Genomic DNA, 24,506 nt, shown 5'->3' with positions numbered 1-24,506 from the left:
TTTACAGTTGTATACCATGTAAGATTCGGTATACTTAGTTTACTATAAACAATAGCTCTGATACCAATCTGCCACACCCCGGAGCCGAAGGCGGAAACGCTCCGGGGCAGAGGACGTCATGTATAGTATCACAACAATCGTATCATAGTAATCAAAGTAAACACAACCATTACATCAATTTAAGAATATTTACATTTGTTTGGAAACATAATTTGTACATATCGTTATGTTTAGAAGAAACAAAAGATAAAGACTGGACTTCAAGATGCTCCATCTTCTTCAAAAATGAGCGGAGGTACCTGTCTATTGATGTCCTGAGAATACAAGCGATTTGAAAATGGGTCAGCATAAAGCTGGTGAGTTCATAAGCATGTTTTTGTATTGGAAACTAGTCACTGAATTTGTACAAATTATTTCTTTGTACTATAAGTAAATATCGTTTGGTATCGAAAACATTCGTTATTGAATTTAGAAATAGATATGCATGCTTTCCAAGAAAATCCGATATTTTCTAACATGTTATTTGAATTCTAAATGGAAAGTGTATTTTGTTTGAAAACCCTGGTTACCACCAGAAGTAAGATTCGTTTCGTTTAAAAAACCTTGGTTACCACCACCAGTAAGTAGTTTTATTATTCAAATAAAACCATGAGTTAGATCGCTGGAATGCCCTCCAGTAAGTAGATAGGTAGTTTTATAGAATAAAACTGTTGAAGAAATAGTCCCGTAAATACATGTTAGTTTTACATATTGTGAGTCAGATAACCATGCTGATATGACCCGAGACCTTCTTGACGTTTCTTCAGGCGTCGTACGATTTCAAAATTTATAGCCTCGAGTGTGCCCGCCCCACTGTAGCTAACAGTGCAGGTGTGGGATTTTCAGTCCCGAATAGATCTATTCACAAATTTCACGCTCGCCCTCCAAGAGACTCTGGTTATACTTCCGGAAAGGATTTATTGGTACCCCAAAGGGCAAAACGAAGATTAATCTCACAATCCTGTATTACTAATTTACGTGTAGTTCAGTTGTTCTCGAATTCGGAGTCGTTGGTAAATAATGTGGAGTATAATAATTATACAAAATAATTATCAAGTAAGATACTCTCGTTATTCGTATGGATAAACTAAATCCGTCATAGTTTATATATTTGACTTGCATGGAGTTTGATTCTGAAAACCGTAAATGAACTTCTCCAAACTATACCTATTATAGTCTGATTGATAAGCTATGTTCATGTACTATTCGAAAAACTATGCAATTATGTTTAGAAAACGTCCCTTATGCTCTGCATTTTACAGAAGGGTTAAAGTATCTAAATATTTTAGCATAAAACCATTGAAATTGCATCAGTTTTTAAGTTACGAAAACCTTTATGTTGGTTTTATCCCCACCCCCCCCCCCCCCCTAAAAACGTTATAAAAACTTATAAAAGCGTAGGGGTATGAGCTCACAGTTTATCTTAGGATCCGAAAGCACAATTGGTTACGAGTGTTGAGAGTCAATCGATGTTTCATACGCAAGTGGATCCTATTAACATGTGATAACACATATATAGCCACTATTAGACACATGGACACATCTTAGGGACATGAAAACACTTAGAATTAGGTGTTACAAACACCTATTGAAGTCCCCAATGAGTGTAATGCTTTAGATTTGAGTGTAAGGCCACCAAACTTGACTTTTATGTGTGTGCGGCCAGGGTGTGCGGCCAGGCTATGTGTGCAGCTACACATAGGAGTGTGCGGCCATACAGAGGGTGTGTGCGGCCGTACACTCCTTCTTTGTGTCCGAAATGTCGATTTTGAGGTGTTTTTGAGGTGTTCTTGTGCTAATACCAAGTTCTACTAGTAAATGAAGGCCAAAACTCTTCATTTTGGAGAGTTTAGTGTGTATGCGGCCACCTTATGAAGGTGTGCGGTCGTACACCTTCAAAGGTTGAAGAACACGAAGAACACTATGAGTTTTAGGCTTAGATTCAGGTGTCTTACCAAGATAACAAGCTGAATGATGAAGTGGTTCACGTTTTTGAGGCCTTTAGAGTGTTCTTGGATGAAGTTTTTAGAGAGAGAAAGTAGTGAGAGAAAGCCAAAGGAAAGGAATGAGTGAAGAAGTCACCATATATATATATATATATATATATATATATATATATATATATATATATATATATAGGTGAGTGTGCGGCTGGAGGATGGGTGTGCGGCCGTACACACCTTTCATGAGGGTGTATGGCCCGATTTTGTTTCTAAACGACATGTTGACTCATTCCTAATCTCATTCCCAACTGTACTCAAGCTTAGAACGCTTAAATGGACCCTTAAATGATGTTAAAAGGTAACGGAATCAATTTAATATTGATATAATGATTGATTGCACAAATGTAAAAGTTTCGGGTTGTCACATGTTGTGATGATACAATAATACAAAACTGTCTTCCTATTTATGTCGGAAAACATCGGGTTTTCCAAGGAAACAACCTTACTCACTCCTACACTCAACAACTATAGTACAAAAATCAATTTTGAATAACAATCACTTTTACTTGTTCGAAATCACATACACATGCACTTATGGGATCATCGCATCTTCTTCGCAAACAGTTTTTGTACAGAAAATATCGGATTTTCTGGGTTTTACAAACAATACAAACAATTTTTATATCAAACATGCTTATGAACTCACCAACTATATATGTTGACGTTTTCAAAACAACTTGTATTCTCATGTAACAGATAAGCTGAAGAAAGTTACCAAGTGTGTTAGGATGTTATGTTTTGTGACTCTCAAACAATTTATGCTATGGATATGTAATATTTAAACAATGTACTTGATGTGAACAATGACAGTTATACTATGTAATGTTGGTGATGTATGCGTTGTTCATGTATATTCATTGTGATGATATTTCAATTTAAGTCACGCGAGCCCTCGGACGTTTCCGCCGTTTGGTTCGGGGGTGTGACAAGTTGGTATTAGAGCTCTGTTTATAGTGAACTGGCATATCTAACCATACATTGATATGCAACTATAAACCTAAAGAGGGACTAAATATCTCTGAACAAAACAAATAAAATATCACTGTTACTTGTGCGACTTAGGAAAATGAACATAATACCAAATCAAATAAGATGATCCTGACATCTCGGTTAAGCGAGGACTGTTCACAGTTGTATTAAGGGGTGAATGTAGCCTGGTCAACTACATTTCCTCCAGAATGCAACTATCACATGCCCTAGGGTGACTGTGATGGTCGGTAAACCTAAAACATACCCTTTTATTAACCAAGAAGAGAACATCAAACTCAATTTATATAACAACTAAAACATCTTAGGAGTAATAGTAGTTTATACACACTCCTGTAGACAGTATGGCTGACTTCCATCATTGTGTAGATTCGTATTTCCCTAACCATGGGAATAACGGATGGCTGGAGGAGGATTCTGAAGAAGAGCCTGAAGAAGACCCCGAGGAGGAGTCCGAAAAAGAACCTGAAGTGGAAGTCGAGGGCGAACCTGCCGAGCCAGTGGTAGACTTAGAAGTAGAAGAAGTTGAAGAAGACCCCGAGGGGGAGTCCAAGGAAGAACCCAGTGACGACGAAGATGGTGATTCGGATGCGGAGTCCGAAGTCATCAACCCACACTACCCGATTAGGGTGCCCGCTCATCGGATGGGTCCGAATGGCCCCACGCCTCCATAAGGTGTTTATATATGGAGATGGAGCAGAAAACAGGGGCAGCGACCCCCATATGGGATGGCTAGGAAGTTCTATGATCTGAGAAACGGAGGACCAGCTGACCGGGCACTTCCTGTTATGGTGAGGCGGTTGCAGAACACTGGCGACCTAGCCCAGGGTACTACCGAGCAGCTGAATCAGATGCGAGCCGCAGTGGTAAGAGTGGAACGAGAAACTCAGGAGGTAATCCATAACTTTCAGGTACATCAAGCAGTTTGGGAGGACCGACTACGAGCCACAGAACGATAGGTGGCGCGTCGTAAGAGCGCATCCACGTCATCACCCCACCACCCAACGCATCTCAGAGCACTTCGGACCAGTAGACCTCCCTACTAGTGTTAGGTTTCTTTTGTACGCACTATATTATGCACTACCAAATCTATGGTTAAGTGATTACACTACTCATAGAGTCGTTAGGCTATCGAACTTTGTGCCTTTATGTATGCTCTTTCGAGCAAATTAGTGGAAAATGATATGTGTTCTATCGTGATGTTGTTATCTGCTATGTGCTATATTTCTATGTTGTATTTCAATATGTAACATTACTTAAGTATATACTATACACGTAGTTCATAGGACAACAAACTCACGAAAATTATAGGCACTCAACATCTTTCCGTTCCATGAAAGAAGGATGCCTCAACGACCCACCCGTGGAAACCCCGAGCCGATACCACCAGAAATCAACTCAATTGCATTTCAAGCAACTGTATCTGCTGCAGTCACAGCAACACTGGCGCAGATCCACAATGGAAACAATGGTGGAGGCAACGGGCAAGGGGCTGGAAGCTCAAACAACGGAATGAACCAGGGGCCTACCAAGACATGCACCTACAAAGATTTCACCAACGCTAAGCCACGAACCTTTAAACGCATAGGGGGAATGATGACCCTGAAGAGATGGATTGAAAAGGTGGAATCGGTGTTTGAGATATGTGATTGCCCGAAGAGGTCAAGGTGAAGTTCGCAGCATACACATTTGTCGATCAAGCTCTCACCTGGTGGAATGGACATGTGGAGGCCATGACTCTTCTCGTAGCCAATGTCATGCTGTGGGCGGAATTGAAAGAAATGTTGATGGTCAAGTACTGCCCGCGTGGCGAAATTCAGAAAATGGAACAAGAGTTATGGAACCTCACAGTCCGAAACTCCGACATCAATGCTTACATATCAAGGTTTAGCGAACTGTCTCTGTTGTGCCCTAGCATGATTACCTCGGAAGGAAAGAAAATCGAATGATTCATCTGGGGATTAACTCCCCCAATTAAAGGAAATATGATAGATGCAAATCCTGAAACATTTGACAGTGCCAAGAGGTTGGCTAAGAAGTTGTACGACCATAACAACAAGAAGGGAGAGAAGAGAGGGGAAACTGAAGGCAAGAAGGAGAGTGACAACAAGAAAGGAAAGAATAACAAGAGGAACGGACGACAAGACTCAGAGTTGTCAAAGAAACAACAAACAGCGACAGTTCATGCTGCAACCACCCAAGTTCCCTCCACACCACATGTTCCAACCTCATCTACCCTAAGTGCCCCTAAGCAGTATTCCGGAAATCTCCCAAAGTGCAAAAAGTGCAATTTTCATCACAATGGTGAATGCAGGGAGATGCATTGTACCAGTTGCAACCGAAAGGGTCACACGGAAAAATACTGTAGAACCTATCCTCCCCAGAACCAGCAACCAGGAAACAACAACAACAACCACAACAACAACAACAACAACAACAACAACAACAACAACAACAACAACAACACCAACAACAACAACACCAACAACAACGACAACAACACTGGGGCAAGCCACACCTGTTATGGATGAGGAAGGACTAGGCATTTCCGTCGAAACTGCCCCAATGTCAACCACCAAGGGAATGGAGGAGCAGGGAGAGTGATGACCATGGGTCAAGGAGAAGCAGTTCAAGATCCCGCTGTTATCACTGGTACGTTTCTCCTAAACCACACATATGCATGCATCCTATTTGATATCGGGGCAGAGCGAAGCTTTGTGAGTAATAAATTCAAACACTTGCTAAAACAACAACCCCAAAAGCTTAATGAAACCTTTACGGTAGAAATGGCTAATGGGAAAACAGAATCAACTGGGGAAATCTACGTAGGATGTACCCTAATCTTAAATCACCATGCCTTTCAAATAAACTTGATGCCTGTAACTATTAGGAGTTTTGATGTGATTATCGGCATGGACTGGTTGAGCCCCCATCATGCCGAAATTATGTGTCGCGAGAAGGCCAATCGCCTTCATCTCCCTAACCATGAAACCCTAATTATATACGGAGACAAACCCAGTACGAACCTTCATCTTATCTCGTTCATTAAGGCATAGAAGCATCTACAAAAGAAGGACTTGGCATTTTTGGCTCACATAGTGGATAAGTCCAAGGAAGAGGTCAATATTCGAGACATCCCAGTGGCTTGCGATTTCCTGGATGTCTTTCCTGAAGATCTTCCGGGGATACCCCCAGAAAGACAAGTCGAGTTCCGAATTGACCTTGTGTCGGGAGCTACACCCATTGCAAATCACCCCATAGGTTGGCTCCTGCGGAGATGCAAGAACTGTCAAGCCAACTTAGCGAACTCTTGAGCTAAGGATTCATCCGACCTAGCTTCTCACCCTGGGGAGCTCCAGTCCTCTTTGTTAAGAAAAAGGACAGATCCTTTAGGATGTGTATCGATTACAGAGAACTGAATAAGCTCACTATCAAAAATCGCTACCCACTTTCGTGAATCGACGATTTATTCGACCAGCTTCAAGGAACAAACTACTTCTCTAAGATAGATCTGCGATCCAGATACCACCAACTAAAGGTATGGGAAGAGGATATCCCCAAGACTGCTTTCCGAACTCGCTATGGACATTATGAATTTGTTGTAATGCCCTTCGGTCTAACGAATGCCCTTTTCGCATTCATGGACTTAATGAATCGAGTCTTTCGACCATTCCTCGACAACTTGTCATTGTTTTCATCGACGATATCCTAGTCTATTCTCGAAGTGAAGAGGAACATAGCCGAAATCTCTGGCAAATCTTGGAAACCCTATGAACCGAAAAGTTATACGCAAAACTCTCTAAGTGTGAGTTCTGGCTACATAGCGTAAACTTTTTAGGTCATGTTGTCAGTCAAGAAGGGATACATGTAGATATCAAAGCCATTGAAGGATGGGCAGTCCCAACGACACCCACGGAAATTCATCAATTTTTGGGTCTTGCAGGCTATTACAGAAGATTCATTCAGAACTTCTCCAAAACAGCCAAGCCACTTAACATGCTTACACAAAAGGGTGTACCATTTGAATGGACAGAAAAGTAGGAGGTTGCCTTCCAAACCCTGAAACGAGCTCTCTGTAATGCACTGATACTATCATTACTAGAGGGAACTGAGGACTTTGTAGTTTACTGCGATACTTCGAATTAGGGTTTAGGTTGTGTACTCATACAGCGTGGGAAGGTGATAGCTTATGCATCCCGAAAACTAAACACACATGAGGTGAATTATACCACCCATGATCTCAAATTGAGAGTTGTGGTTTTTGCCTTAAAGATTTGGAGGCGCTACCTTTATGGTACAAAGTGCACCATTTTCACCGACCACAAAAGCCTCCAACACATTTTAAACCAAAAGGAGTTAAACATGAGGCAGCAAAGATGGGTTGAGCTGCTAAACGGTTATGAGTACAAAATCAAGTACCACCCAAGCAAGGCTAACGTGGTAGCTGATGCCTTGAGACGGAAAGAATACTCAAATCGTCGTGTGAAGACTCTTTCAATAACCATTCAATCCCATCTGTCCTCGCAAATCAAATCAGCCCAGTTCGATGCCATGAAGACAGAGAACTGAACAAGCGAAGCGTTACGTGGAATGGAAAAGAACTTCGAAGTCAAGGAGGACAGATCATATTATTTCATGAACTGGATTTTTGGATCCCTAAACTTGGGGGATTCAGAGAGGTAGTCATGAATGAAGCCCATAAGACACGATACTCCATCCATCCGGGTTCAGATAAAATGTACTTGGATATCAAGCAACATTATTGGTGGCCTGACATGAAGGCAGAAATTGCCACTTACGTTAGCAAGTACCTTACTTGCACTAAAGTGAAGGTAGAATATCAGAAGCCCTCGGGACTATTACAACAACTAGTAATACCCGAGTGGAAATGGGAAAGATTACTATGGACTTTGTAACCAAATTACCCAAGACTACAGAAGGATTGGATACCATATGGGTAATAGTCGACAGGTTGACAAAATCCGCTCATTTCCTGCCAATAAAGGAATCATAAAAGATGGAACGATTAACGAGAACCTACATCAAGGAAATCGTGAGACTCCATGGAGTACCAATATCTATCATCTCAGATCGAGATAGTAGATTCACTTCACGCTTCTGGCAATCGCTTAAGGAACACAACTCGACATGAGCACTGCCTACCACCCACAAACGGATGGTCAAAGTGAGCGAACCATTCAAACGCTTGAAGATATGCTTCGCGCATGTGTGATAGACTTTGGAAGGTCGTGGGATACCCACTTGACTTTAATTGAGCTTTTATACAACAACAGTTATCACTCAAGAATTAAAGTTGCTCCTTTTGAAGCATTATATGGGCGTAAATGTAGATCACCGTTGTGTTGGGCTGAGGTAGGTGACACTCAGCTAGCAAGAGAACAGAAACCAAGCAATGCATTAACAAGACCATAAATCATACACGAAACGACATAGAAGATAGTTCAAATCAGAGCTTGACTACAAGCATCACGAGACCGACAGAAGAGCTACGCTAATAAACGGCAAAAGCCCTTGGAATTTTAAGTCGGGGATCGGGTGTTGTTAAAGGTCTCTCCCTGGAAAAGGGTGATTCGTTTCGGGAAACGGGGAAAACTAAACCCACGGTACATTGGACCATTCAAGATTCTTGCCCGAATTGTTCCAGTGGCTTATAGACTGCAACTACATGTCGAGCTCAGCAGTGTACACCCCGTGTTCCATGTTTCCAATTTGAAGAAGTGATTATCCGACGAAACTATTGTCATCCCATTAGAAGAAATCGAAATCAACGAGAATCTCCTATTTATAGAGGAACCAGTCGGAATCATGGACAGAGAAGTGAAGCGTACTAAGCATAGTCGCATTCTGATTGTGAAAGTTCGGTGGAACGCAAAACGTGGACCGGAATTCACATGGGAACGCGAAGATCAGATGAAGAAAAAGTACCCTCACCTATTCTCGCATTCTCAGACCCAGTTTCAAAAGAATTTCGAGACAAAATTCCCTCTAACGGGGGGATGATGTCATAACTAGGAATTCTAATGCTTTTGTAAACATTAACAATGACGACATTTGTGACTAAAACTTGAAAACATGCATGATGTTTATTCAATGACAACAAAATTCCATCAAACACTCTATGCAAACACTTCAAATGGTCAGCAAAAGATTGGAAACCCTAAAAATCTCGGTTTAAGTCCATTATGGACTAGGATTTCCTTATTGGGCCTAATGACCCACTTTCATAAACTTAACATTTTAGGCTATAATGGACCTAAAATGAAATGGTTTACCCTAATGGGCCTTATTGGGCCATAACTAACCTAATTTGATTATTATGGGCCATAAAACCTATTCTTTTAAGTCAATTGGGCCGTGAGACACCTTAGAGACCCAATGGGCCGAAAAATTTTATTTGAGCCTCATAAATTCGAGCATGGGCCCAAAATGACTCTTTTTCCCTCTCTTTTAGCCCAACTCGGCCCAATGAGAAAAAAATAAATAAAAGAAAAATGTGGAATTATGGGAGGAAGACACATCATTTTTACATCTTGGATATCCATGCTATATTTATCTCCTCCCCATGCATCCATCACTTCATCTATTTCTCTTCCCTTCTCCTTCTTCTTCTCGGCCGTAAGCCTCAAACACACACACACACACACACTCTTCCAAAATTCTCTCCACACCCTCCCAAAGATCATCCTTCATCATCTTCCAAAAATCTAGAAAATTTTGCTAGAGTCTTGAGGATCTTTATCAAGTCATTCCAATATTTGGTAAGTTTTTGTCAAAATACAAGCATCTTCTTTCCTCTTAACATGAAAAACTCTTTCTTACATAGTTTTATTCCATGATCACACATTTGAAGCTTTATAAGCTCGAGATCCACTCCAAGGTGTTGCTAGGATCAAAAACTATATCATCTTCTTCTATTTCTTCTCAAAACCGAACCCACAAACCTCAAGGTGAGTTCATTCCCCCTTGTTTTCGGTTTTTACTTGTTTTTGGGTGAGAATACAAGTATTATGTGATGACCTATGTGTCTTTGCATGCTGTATGTGAATTCTTTGGTTTTTAGTTGTGATAATATGTAATATTTGTTACATTTTGAGATCTATAGCAAAAAGGGTGAAAGAATCATAAACAAAAACATAATAAACAACATACATCATAGATCTAAGGGTCCTTAAGTCTAAAAAGTGAAAAAAAAAAACAAAACAAAGAACCTTACAAGTGTCATTTTTGCAAAAATAACAAAGATTAAATGTAAATTGTAAATTTTTGGTTTTATGAGGGTTATAAGTTGATTATTAGTATAAAAACTAATTTTTATGAAAACAATACATTTCAAAGGGTCAAAAACATAAAATTTAGCATATTGGGCTTTAAATTGGGCCTCACGAGTTTTTGGGCCCAAGGTTGCGAAAAAATCAAGTCTAGAGGGGCTGAAATGGAAAACTTAACAAACTATGAGTCTAAAACGTAAATAAAATTTTTCAAGGGTTGAAAATGAATTTGTTACCAAATTGGACTAAAAATGCAAAGGTTTTTGATTTTGGGGTCAAAATTGTAAAACTTACGTAAATTGGGCCAAAAATGTAAATTTTTACAAATAAAGGCTAGAAATGAAAATTGCAATAGTTTGAACTGAAATTACTATTCAAATAAAGTTTGGGTGGAAAATATTAATAAAAATGATTTAAGGACCAAAAATGTCAATGTTCATAAAAAGGGACTAAAACTGCCAGTTTTATAAAAAAAGGGGCCACAATGGTCAATCTAAATGTTTTTGAGCCAAATATATGATTATAAATATTTGGGTTAAAAATATTAAGTTTATAGCGCATGGTTTTAAATATATATATATATATATATATATATATATATATATATATATATATATATATATATATATATATATATATATATATATATATATATATATATATATATATATATATATATAAAATGAAAACTTCGTTATAATTCAAACGTTAAAATATTTCGTTATTGCAAATAAACATTTAGCATACCACAAATACAAACAATACGAACTTAAACTCGATAAAATATAAGCGATTCAAAGGTTGGGCTCAAATAACTTCTATACGTGCTATTTGGCCTTTGTGGTCCAATATCATGATTATTGGGTCCAATATAATCACACATGTTTATTGAGCCTCCGGTGACCCAATTACATGCCTAATGGACCCTCAATGGCTTTTACATGCTATTGGGCCTTAGTGGCCCATTTGCATTGCTAGTAAGGTCCAAATCAAACATATGCGTGATGGGATAACGTTTCCGTCTCATACTCGACAGCCTGTAATAACATACATGATTAGTAGGCCTCTGCTGCCCTCTTCTCTTCGTCTGTTAGGCTTACCCTTTTTATTCAAGTAAACATAAATTAGGTTGTTAAACAAGGTTATTCAATTCCAGTTGGATTTAGTAGGAAATAACGGGTGACACAAATAAATGTCGGTTGTAGTCTGTAGTTATAACCAGAGTCTCCTGGAGAGAGAGCGAGAGTTTGTGTATAGATCTATACGGGGGTGACTCCCCCACACCTGAGTTGTTCGCTACAGTTAGACTCGGCCAGTCTAGGGTGACAAAACCTTGATCAAACCCGGTGTTTGGAATAATGCCAAGACAGGCGAATTAGTCATTATTATGCATGGTTATAACGACTCACATAGAGATCCAATAACATCTAATTAATCATGGTAAATCATATTTATATGTTGTGATGATACAATAATACAAAACTGCCATACTATTTATGTCGTAAAACATCGGGTTTTCCAGGGAAACAACCTTACTCACTCCTACACTCAACAACTATAATACAAAAATCAATTTTGAATAACAATCACTTTTACTTGTTCGAAATCACAAACACATGCACTTATGGGATCATCGCATCTTCTTCACAAACAGTGTTTGTACAGAAAATATCGGATTTTCTGAGTTTTACAAACAATACAAACAATTTTTATATCTAACATGCTTATGAACTCACCAACATTATATATGTTGATGTTTTCAAAACAACTTGTATTATCAAGTAACAGATAAGCTGAAGAAAGTTACCAAGTGTGTTAGGATGTTATGTTTTGTGACTCTCAAACAATTTATGATATGGATATGTAATATTTAAACAATGTACTTGATGTGAACAATGACAGTTGTACTACGTAATGTTGGTGATGTATGTGTTGTTCATGTATATTCATTGTGATGATATTTCAATTTAAGTCACGCGAGCCCTCGAACATTTCCGCCGTCTGGTTCGGGGGTGTGACATTACAACTCATAATCCTCACGAATTCACGACTCACACCGCGGAAACCGATTCAAGGAAACCAAAAAAACCATAAACTGAAACCGATTCCCACCTCTAATATTTAATATTGAATCCTTTCTTAAATTGTGAGTCCAGACTTTAGTAGCAACCACGTTGCATTTGAGGTAAGCAAGAACCACCAAAATCTTAGAAATAGTTTGGTAGGGGCATCGTCACATCCCGTTTGTTCGATTGATTGTGGTGTTTTCCGATGCGCATTGGACCTCAACCGAACCTCTTAATAGAAAATAGGGTTGTGCATGGGTTGGTTTTGGTCCCAAACCCAACCAAACTGCTTTCTGGTTTTTAGAACCTAATAGGATCGGTTTCTGGTCGGTTCGGTTTCTCAAGTTCTGAGGTCGGTTTTTCGGTTTCTTGGGTTCAACCCATACACTGATCACAGGTTCTGGGTTTAAACCCATGGGTTTCGGGTTCCAATCCATTTTCCATAAATAAAGCAACAAGTTAAATACTTCAAAAAACACCAAATTGAAGTCAAATGTATTATGTATTGTCACAACTAGGAATTTTGACGCCTAGTAACTACAACAATTATGTCAACTATGAACCAACAGTGTGAAAGCATGTATGATACTTATTCAATAACAACAAAACTTCATCAAATACTTAATTCAAGCACTACAAATAGTTAACAAGGAATTGGAAACCCTTGAAATCCCGGTTTAAGTCCATTTTGGACTAGGATTCCTTATTGGGCCTAAAGGACCAATAAGTTTCCAATTTAACTATCTTAAACCTAGAACTCTCAAATGGGCCCTAATTGGACCCATATACATGAAACTTGATATTTTGGGCCTAATAAGCCTAAAATAAACTAGGTTAACTTTAATGGGCCTTATGAGATCACAACAAATTTAACTAGCCCTAATAGGTCATAAAAATCATACTTTGATTTATTTGGGCCAAACATCATCTAATTGAACCATAATATGGGCTTAAGCATACAAGGCCCAATTAGCTTTCCTTCCCCTCTCCTTTCCTCGGCCCAACTACACCAAAAGAGGAGAGTTGACTTCTCATGGCCACCTTACTATTATTTGTTGGGTTTCCATGCAAAAATCCCATGCTTCCATACAACCATCACTTCATCTACTCTCTCTTCTCCTCTCTTTTTCTCTCGGCCGAAACAACACAAACACACACACATTTCACTCAAACTCTCACTCAAATAAACTCTCTCCATTCTTCATCAAAATTTCGAGATTTAGAGCTTGATAAGGAGTTTCTTCCACAAAACTCATCATTTAAGGTAAGTTGATGTTTAATCCATGATCTATCTACTTCATTTCATCAAAAATCTCTTCTAAATCTAATCAACTCGTAATCTTGCATCTTAAAACACATCTAAGTCAAAATCTTTCAAGAAAGACTTGCTAGGATCGAATCTTCTTCATTTCTCTCTTCAAAAACCGAAACTACAACTCAAGGTGAGCTTCATACCCCTCTCTTTTCGGTTTTTAATTGTTTTATGGGGGAGAATACAAGAAAAATGTGTAGATCTATGTGTATGTGTATGCTATGTGTGATTTTATGCATGTATGTGTGTTTTTATGTGTTTTTATGATGAACATGTAACCAAAAAGGGGTGATACTCGAGATCTAGGACATGAGAAAGTAAACAAACATGATCTAAGTTATTTCACACTAAATAAGTCAAGAATAATAGCTTATAAGATTATGATGAACATATTTCCAACATAAACCCCATTTTTGGGCTTAAATTGTCAAAAATACAAAACTTGGGTTAAAAATTGCCAAGTCATGGTTTCTTAAGGGCCAAAAGAGTCAAAACAATTTCCAAAATTGTTTTTCTGAATATTAAAATTTTCAAAGGACTTAAAATGTAAATTTTTAGCTTAATGGGCTAATTTTGGGCTTTTTGGCCCAATAAGCCTAAATTTGCGAAAAATGACAATTAAAGGGGCTGAAATGGAACTTTCTTCAAAATAGGGGATAAAAAGTGTAACAAAACTATTTCAAGGGTCAAGATGCTTTTCATTTCCAAAAAGGATAAAAATGTAAAGTTTTTGGATTTTAGGCCAAAACTGTCAAAATTGCAAAAAGATGGGTTCTAACCGAAAAATATTATTCTGAAAGGGCTGAATCTGTTAACAAAATAAATTTTGAGTTAAAACTATCATTTCAACAAATCTATGGTGCAAAGGTGTCAAGAAAATGTTTTAAGGGCTAAAAATGTCTTTTCTTTTATATAAAGGACTAAAACGGTTATTTTTATAAAAAGAAAGGTACTATTTCAAGAAAATTATTTCAGTAAGTCAAATACAAAACCACGACTGCCGAAAACCAAAAGACGAATACACGTTTAACTCCAAATATCGTTATAAACGAATCGATCGGTCTCGAATCGATACAAAAACAACCGTTAAATCAAACACTTCAATAGATACACGATACCTACGATGAGTAAACTTACAAACTTTGGGCTTGAGAGTTTCAAATCATGCTTGTTGGACCTTGCAAGTCCATCAACATGATCTTTGGTCCTAAAGGGATAACGCTTATATGTTATTGGGCCTCCTATGACCCAATTCCATATAAAAGGACTTTCAATAGCTTTTATGTGCTATTGGGCCCTAGTCGCCCATTAGTATTGCTAGTAAGGTCAAAGTAATCAAATGCGAGTTGGACCATCGTGTCTTTCGCATCCCCGACAGCCTAAGGTACTTACGATAGTAGCAGGACATAGTGCTCCTCTTCTCTTCGTTCGCTAAGGCTTATGAGTAATCAAAGTAGACGGAATTAGGACGTTATTCAACAGTAATCAAGGTGGAGTAATCAATAGTCATTTGATACGACGGTACAAAAGTTAGTGATCACTCATATCTTTCGACATCGGAAAACATCGGGTTTTCCGGAGAAATCAACACTACTCGCTCGAAATTTCTATAACTATAATACAAAACACCCTTCATATATATGTTTTGAAATCATTCATGCATCAACTTATGGATCTTCACACTTTGATAAACTAAGGTCTTTTCAGAAAATATCGGATTTTCTGGGTTTTACAAACTATACAAATCATTTTATTCACAACCTTGCTTATGAACTCACGAACATTTCATATGTTGACGTTTTTTCCAAAATAACTTGTATTCTCAGGTAATAGATAAGCGGAAGGGTAATACCAAGTACGTTAGAATGTTTTATTTTGAAAACTCTGAAAGCATTTGGGTTATGAATGTGTAATGTTTAAAACAATGTATTGGATGTAAACAATATCAGTTGTAATGTATTGATGCATGGTGATGTTTATGTTATGATTCATGTATATTCATTGTGATGGTATTCAATTTAAGTCACACGAACCCCCGGACGTTTCCGTCGTCTGGTTTCGGGGGTGTGACATGTATTAAGGGTATTTTTATCATTTAAATAATTTCAATCCATTTAATCATCTTTTCAACTATATTCAACAACGTTGACTAAGACGATGAAATAATAATAAAGAGTTCTATTATCTTGTTTATTCAATTATTTGATCCATTCAATTCCATCCAACAAACATACATTTACTAGTTAAAAATTTTAATGATAAAAATTATTTTAATCTATAATGATTTAAAAAAGGCAAATGCCATAAAAAACCTATATGTTTTCAAGTTTTTATCGACATTAGTTTTACCTAAAGTTGTATTTTATGTCTATTAATGCCTTAAATTTGCATTTTTTTTTCCAATTCAACGATTTTTACAAATTTATCCGGCAAAACTGAATTTTTTTGCCAAACTTAAGGGCTTTTATGTAAAAGAAAAAAAATAGTAAAATCGATCATTTCTGTTAAATGTAAAGACTTAAGGGCTTTTATGTAAAATAAACCAAAGGGTAAAATTGATTTCATTTATTTATTTTTGCAAACATCCGTTTTTATGAACCTAAAAACCACAAAAAGGTATACTCAGACAAAAAAAAATACAAAATTAAAAGTTTTTACATGATAAAAGGGTAAAAACTACATAAATTCACGCAAACTATCGTTGATCTCAAGTACTTTGAGGGTGCCATTTTTGCAACGGTGTCCCGGTCCATACTTTTCCCCATATCTAAAACATTCCCCTTTAAGGTAACGGGCTTGTCTCTCTTCCTCTGATATACGAACAGGTGATTTAGAGTAATTAAAGGTCGGAGTAACAGCTGTAGTAACAGGTTTTGGGTCAGTTGATAAAGGTTTTGAGTTTGCAATCCAAGTTATTGACTTCCCGGGTCAGGTGTGGGTAACCTTGGACTCGAATTCAAAAGCGAGGCTCATGGCGTTATAAAAAATACGAGGTTTGTGAATTCGTACATCAGCTTTTAATTCCTCTTTGAGTCCATTTAAGAAGACTCCCAATAGACAGTGTTCCTAATAGGCAGTGTTCTGGCCAATTTGACACCCGATATCGTACCAGTGAATACTCAAATAGAAGACTTATGATAAATTGGAGGTGGTTAAAGAATAAATAAAGAAAATAAAATAATAAAATGAAATAAAATAAAATGATGGTAATAATACTAATGTAAACTTATTAATTAAATAAATGGATAACTTAAGAAAAATATAAAACCATTGTGAGTAATATCATTTAAGAATCAATAATGAAAAGTATTAAGGGATTAGGGGTTAAAAGTGTCAAAAACCAGAACTATTTTATCAAGGATTTTGTTTAGAGGGTAGGAATTATCATTATGGGAATGATCGGGGGATAAAATGAAAAATCACATAAATCCTTAGCATTTGACGGCATTCCTTTTGGGCTTGTTTTTTGGTGACCGAAACTCTCTTGTGCTGTTTGTTTTTTCGAAGCGAAAATTCATGAAGGTTGCAGACCACCTCTGCAATCCTCTGTAGCAGAAGAGGTGGAACAAACGGCTGCAGCCTATAATAAGAAGCATGTTTGTTTTTTAATATCTGCAGACTGCTGCAGTAAACTAAAATTTAAATAAACTAATTTTATAAACTGAAAATAATTCTCAATACTGAAACTTAATAATTCTAGTCTTAAACATTGAAATAATAATAACAAGAACATGTAAAAAAAACAAAAATATGAAACTTTAAAAAAAAAAAAAAAAAAAAAAAAAAAAAAAAAAACAAACATAAAAAAAATGTAAAAGAAGCTAATAGTTTTATTCTAGAAAAAAAAACTAATTTTAAAAAACATTAAAAAAGAAAATAATAAAAAAATTAAGAAAGTATTGCAAACATTGTCTACAAAGTTCGTAAAAAATTGCACACGTTAAAAAAGATGTAACTGAAATTGAAAATATTATTTATAAAACAGTAAAAAAAAATCAAGTTAAAAAAAATCATGGAAATTATAAAAATAAATTGTATCACATTCGTAAATAAAAATTTAAGAAAATCAAAGTTTAAAAAAAATTAAAAAAAGTTATACAAAAGTTCTTAAAAAAAAACACTTAGAAAAAATGAAAAATGAAAGCTGGAGAGGTTAGAAGAGACAAGTCAAGTGCTGCGCCACGCAGCACATGCGCAGAGATTTTGTAGTCTGAAGTCTTCCAAAAAACAAACTGCTGCGAGAGGGAAAGTGTTGCGCGTGTGCTGCGCCGCGCGGCAATAAATGGTTTGAAGAGGTTTTTATAGAAAAACAAACAGCACCTCTATCTTGATCGATATTTAGCCCCACATCAACCCTAATCGACCCAAGCTTTGGCTCCTCCATTGGCTGCCTCCTCTTTGTTTGTTGTGCTCCACAGCCGTGAGAAAAGAGCGAGATGTAGGAATCGGCAAGAAGAAATCAACAAGAGGGAGGATAAGATCGAGATGAAGAGCTATTTTAATGCTCCTTGGTGAAGGAGAAGGTATGTAAGTTCAAATCCTTTTCTTCCTCTTTATTTGCTTCGATTTCACTCTAGAACCACCACCACCGTAGAGGTGGTGGCTGTTGTCGCCACTGTCATCACTGTTGATTTTGTTTATTTGTTATTTCCATCTCCTTTTTTTTCAAATTAAACTGCATTTTATGGTTAAGAGTTTGCTAGAAAGTTAATGTTTTGCATGGAATTGATAGTTAAGTCATCAGGTTGTATAAACAAATTGTCCATGCAAGAGTATCTAAATAAGACCAACCAAACAAAAATCTTATATCATCATCTAAAAGGATAAGTATGTTTTCTATTTATCATCATAAACATTGTTTATTATGTTAAAAAAAACTGCCCCACAACAGTGTTTAAAGTATAAACAAATAGTTCATTAAAGAATATTATGTTCAAAGTATAAACAAATAGTTCATGAAAAAATATTTATAGAGATTGAGAAATTTGATTTACTTGATTACCTCATACCTCTCCATAGTGATATCAAATACCACTATGTGTGATAAAGGAGAATATTTAGAATTTTATAAAAAACATAGGAAAAGAACTCTAATATAGTGTAAAATCGAATCCAAATTTTTTTTTTTGTTTTTTTTTGGGTTAAAATTGACTGATTTTATCAGCAAAAAAAATACGTATAGTTTTTGTTATTGTTAACAGTTTTGTGACTAAACTACCCCTATATAAAGTTATTTTGTTCGTATTTCAATTTTGCTGAAAGACCTGTCGCATCCGACCCCCGCAATGCGGGGGTTCCCCACCTAATTAACATAATCAAAGAAGAAATTGATTTACGTAAGAAATAACTTTTGGAGAGGGATCCATCGAAAAAGGATGAGAGACGTCAATGGAGATGGGGATAAAGATGAGGGGTGTGTTCGGCTAAATTAGTTGGTAGCGGATAGCTTGTAGCGTTTTGTTAAACGTTATGTGAAATCACATTTAAATTTAAAGTGTTTTGTTTAAACTAAATGCTAGAAGCTTATAATGTTAAGCAAAGTTTTTTGTTCAAAATGGAATGTTTCGTCAAACAATAGAAGCTAACCGCTCTCAAACGCTACATGCTGAACACACCCAAGATGAGGTGATAATGTTATTCGGTGGAAGATATTATGTTGTGGCTAGGTTCTCAAATAAAAATGTATGTGTGTATGGGGTGTTTCGATTTGTTTATTATTTATACTAATAAAAATAAAAAAGAGTTTCAAAGAGGAATGAGGTCGGAAACCTTCAATGTCGTTCTTCCGGTTAGAGGCTCTGATATATATAGAAAATCTACCTAATCATAACATTATACTTTATAAATAATTATCCTTATTAGATATTATATGTTTGAAAGTCTATCTGAATATGATAGCTTATTATAGAATCCTACTTATGATTATTTCTTTAACAACAAAAATCTACCCTATTATAGTAATATTTTCAAAATAGTAATCTTCGTTCAAATTAGAAATACAGTTAAGAAAAATGTTACACATGAGCTTAAATTATGAAGAAATTTGACACATCGATCTTCTTATTCGAATTATGTGAAACCTAGTCCAAATTTTGAATTGTAGTCACAATATTAGCATGCAGAAAACAGAATCTTAAGTGATAATCTGACATCAACAATCCAACATAAGCATGTTAAAGAATATTAATCTTTTATTCTCCCCCTGCACAATTAAATTGCAGCCCTGTTAAAATAGTTAATAATTTACAAATTAAGATCTTCCATAACTTCTGACAGGTAATAGAAATACAGTAAAGCACTGCAAAACTATTTCAGAAAGATATCCCTAGTAGTGATATACTTATAGTTGCAATTACCCTTCAGTTTACCACAACAAACATATTCGACCAACATCAATTACAGAATGAGATTAGACTTTGGCAGATATAGGGGCAGCGAGGGGTATAGATTTTGTATAACACCTGGGGTTCATGGTCTATAAATTAAAAATAATAATAATAATAATAAATGAAGGTTCTTAACCCAATAAAATAGAAAAAAAAAAGTAAATAAACCTATAGATTTAGTAGCATACTTAGTAAATGCAGCCTCAAAGAAATGATGTGGCAGCTTTTTCATAAATTGAACCCTAAAATTATAAAGTGAACATAACAGTCAGTGTGCAAGGTTTGTTAATAATGAGCTAAAATTCTAAATGCAAGAAATAGCAACATACTTTCTGTTATTTGTGTATTATATGAACCTGGATATCACCTTGAATTTAAATTGTTGGACTGCCTATAAGAGTAAATTGTCCCCTTCAAGCACAATATCTTTGAGATAATGTATCTTCCCCTTTTCATCTTCAAAGATAACATTACTGTCTATTTTTGGTAAAAATAGTTTGTTGAGTGGCTATGGAAAGCTCTGCATTGAAGAGAGATGAACAGATGATGAAATTTTTTATAGATAAAAGTAAAACCCGAAAAAAAAAGTTCAGATAGTAGATTTAGAGCATTTTGAGAAGCTGTATGTCGACTAAACACCATTACTTTGAAGATTCTTTCCTTTGGAGAAGAACAATGTAGAATTGAAGCATAACTTAAGAGACATTTCGTATCTTCAAACAGTTAGTGTTTTCTTTTTCATTCTAATGGAATTATCAATTCCATTCCTTTCTTGATTCCATCAAAACTAAGAATTTGAAGATAAAGCAAACCTTGAAGGCTTCCAAAGCAATTAAGGGACATTTGGCATCTTCAAACTCAAGAAAGCACAAAACCATGCACTCTCAGGTTCATTAATAATAGAGAAACTGAGAAAATAACTACTTAATTGCTTTGGATCTCATAACCATTTTGTATAAATCCATCTTGAACAAAGGCACTGCAAATTTTACCTCTTCTGGCTATAGTACTTTAGGTGAATAGAAAGGTTCTCCAATTCCAATAAGATAAACTGTTCTTGGATTTCATTCTAGGCAAGGTATTATGAATTTATCTGCAATTAGGTGTACCAATGTTGGAAACATATTACAAAACTTTATTCAAGGCTATAGAACTGATTGAAGTAGAAACAATGAAATTATGTAACTGACATAAGATTCAACACACAAATGGGTGTTTTAATGGAGTATGGAGTCACTTAGAGTGAAGAACAGAACTCTGAATTCGGCAAGGGGGATATTCGTCCATCACATAAATCAATTGATTTATCAACTCTTGTTGTATTGAAAATCTTCCACTGTAGCAACAATTTGCTTTCATTTACATGTGATCAAATTCTTGTTTCCATTTACACGTCATCAAAATTCAAAGCTATATATATGCAACATACCCTATATTCATGTCTTATTGAAGTTTCTTGAACTTTATCTGTATTTTGTCTGCTTTTTTTTTATTAGCATTCATGTCAGCATTGTTGTTCTTTTTATTTGATGAGTCAAACTTTGCTTTCTTCTTAGATAAGATGGAGAACTGATTCTTCATAGCACTGTAAATCCTGTTTAGAGTGACAAATAACAAATAAAATAACTATTTAAAAATGGTTACAAAAATATGTTCTGATTCACACAGACATATGATGAGAGAGAATAATCGGTATTAACAAAAAGCAATAAATCTAGAAAAAAAAAGTATATTTTTTTTTGTAAAAATATATGGCTTACAACTTCAACTTTTGCAATAAGGTTAGAAACCTCTACACATCTCTTTCATCTCTTGGCTGTTGTGCAGCTTTTATCATGTGGAATACCCTTCACTAAATTAATAGTTAAAGATTTTTATATATCTAGATAAATAACATTAATTTAATTGTAAAGTAATAAAGTAGTTGTAAGTGGTGAAAAAGTTTGGATAACAACATTAACCTCAAATATAACATGCGAAGTTGTGAACACAAATAATTATAAGATTTACAATTTCATTGGAACTTAAGAAAAGCAAACTGTTAAGAGATTAAAAATATAAAACAAAAACGTTAAAAAACATTTTCTTAAAATTACCTAAATTGAAAAATAAAAGTATTTTCCACTTCACATTAAAAACTATTAATGAAATAAGAAAGATATCCAATTTATGACCTATTTTACAATTACTAGTAAAACATTTATTTTGCTATTCCAACATTATCTTGCTATGTTGATTTATGACCTATTTTACAATTATTAGTAAAACATTTATTTTACAATTTATGTGCTTCCTTCTTACCCTAAAGCATTAAGAGTTCAGGAAAAAAAAGGCAAAGGATTCACATATACATCCACTTGTTGGATTACATGTGTCTGATGTCACCCATACTTCCCTTTCCCACTTCAATGTCATAAGTAATAAGTTGATGTAAAAAACTTGGGCGATTGATGAAAGTAGTTTCTATAACAACTGATAAAGAAAATGAAGTTAATGTGATGGTATCTTCCTCAGATCAAAGAAATCAATACATCCAATTGGGAGTTTAAATCTCTAGAGATCAACTGTTCTGCAAATAATGTACCAGCTCAGGTTTATTGCTAAGTAAAACAAACTTACTTCACAATACTCACATAAACCTTCAACACCATATCTCCTTATATAAAAATTTTACCTTTTAGAAAAGAAACATAGGCGTAGGGGTTTAACGATGGTGAACACAGGTGATACGAAATCTGAAAACAGATGAAAACCTAAACAAAAACATAAAATCATTTAGCAGTTGTTTACCCCCACAAAGAAAATAAACTAAACAATTGAAGAAAGTGGATATTTCAAAGTTTTGTTGATAACTCCAAAAACTGAAGCAAAAGAGACTTTCGCTTAGCCTCCCACCGTTGTCCCTCTCCATCCAATTGAAACCCTTTGATCTTCAGTGGCGGATGTAAACGAAATTCCAGATGCGTATAATGAAGGAGGAGTTGGCGGGTCTCTATAAGCGTTTGATTGGAAGCAAAATCGTCCTCAAATTGGTGGCGGCACAACTGATGAAGCGTGATTCCTGATAGAGGATTTTGGGTTCACATCTGATGAGAAGAACGGATCCGATTCGCTGAGAGAGGTAGGGGAGAAAGTCGATGCTTTTAGTGAGTTGGGGATGTGTCGCAGACGATGCGCCGGGAGTGGGTTGCCGGTGGTGGTAGAGAGACAGAGAAGATGAAGACGGGGAACAGACGGTGCTGGTATACAGGCGGTCCAGCGGAAGAGATGTTGTGGAGATGTTGGAAGAGGTTAATTGGAAGAAGAAGACGATGAAGTCAAAGTGAGAGCACAGAACAAAAATCCGTGTTTGTAATAGGTGTAAACGGACACGAAAGCGTATGAGAAGAAACATGGAGACGGTGCCATCTGGTGTACATTTGTGTACGTATTTGATCAGAGAGTGGATGTAAGAGGTGGAAGCGGTGACTGGTAGGCATCGACCTAATCGTTTGATTGGAAGCCAGAAAAGGGAAACGAAGATGACCGGTGTGTTAAAGTCGAAAACAATGGGTAGAGATGAAGTGGAGGGTGGTAACCGATTGAAGACAGAAGGTGCAACATCAAACAACGATGGCGGTGGATGGAGAAAAAAGGAGTCGGTAACAAAAGGTTGAAGAAATACAAAAAAGGAGATCGGTAAGAAAAACGTGAAGAAGTAAAAAAAACCCAATCTCATTGGATCATAAATCGGGGAATCAAAGCCAGTGGAGATTTCTTGAGTGGAGGAAGATGGTGGTAGAAGAGGAAAAATCACAGAGGATTGAGGAAGGATCGGAACCGCCTCGGAACTGCGGGGTTCCGGAACTGGAACTGCCTTGAGTGGTTCCGGTTCCGATTCCTAAAGTTATGGAACCGCCTTAAACGATTTCGGTTTCAATTCTCATTTTTTCGGAACCGCTACCCGCTGGGTACCCGCCGAAACCGGTTTATATATATATATATATATATATATATATATATATATATATATATATATATATATATGTATATATATATATATATATATATATATATATATGTGTGTGTGTGTGTCATTTAAACCGGTTTAGAATATATCGGTCTGATTTTGTCCCTCTTTGGTCCAAATTGATTCGATTTGGATCGAACTAGTTGCGGTTTTATCGACAAAAGTTAACAAAGTTAATGTAATCGGGTTACCCGCTCCCGGAACTGGAACCGCCGGTTCCGGGACTGGTTCCAAAAATTTAAGAACCGCCTAGAGCGGTTCCGGTTCCGGTTCTCGCCAAATGAAGCGGGTACCCGCCTATGCTCATCCTAGCGGTGGAGGAATAGAGAGAGAAAGACAGTGGGGAAGATAATGACGCCTTAGATTGCTAACACGTATAGACACGTATACATAAGGAATATACGTAATGTCAAAA

The 24,506-nt window shown here is 36.3% G+C and overlaps 1 long non-coding RNA gene across 14 annotated transcripts; it reads right to left on the bottom strand.

Moving 5' to 3' along the window:
* Window positions 1-19,869: 19,869 nt before the first annotated feature.
* On the bottom strand, window positions 19,870-23,916 carry LOC145030602 (uncharacterized). 14 transcript variants are annotated; one of them, XR_013676660.1, is made up of 6 exons: window positions 21,512-23,916; window positions 21,339-21,418; window positions 21,075-21,175; window positions 20,412-20,602; window positions 20,271-20,324; window positions 19,870-20,157 (listed from the first exon to the last, which is right to left on the bottom strand). It is a non-coding gene; the product is annotated as an uncharacterized LOC145030602 (long non-coding RNA). The 14 variants fall into 14 exon arrangements; XR_013676655.1 differs by having other exon boundaries at window positions 21,075-21,676; window positions 21,843-21,934; window positions 22,384-23,915; XR_013676650.1 differs by having other exon boundaries at window positions 21,075-21,418.
* Between the last annotated feature and the right edge of the window lie 590 nt (window positions 23,917-24,506).

Source organism: Lactuca saligna, chromosome 2 (genome assembly GCF_052625555.1).
Source record: "Lactuca saligna cultivar CGN05327 chromosome 2, ASM5262555v1, whole genome shotgun sequence".
In the NCBI taxonomy this organism is placed as follows: domain Eukaryota; kingdom Viridiplantae; phylum Streptophyta; class Magnoliopsida; order Asterales; family Asteraceae; genus Lactuca; species Lactuca saligna.
This window is presented reverse-complemented; position numbering and strand designations above follow the sequence as displayed.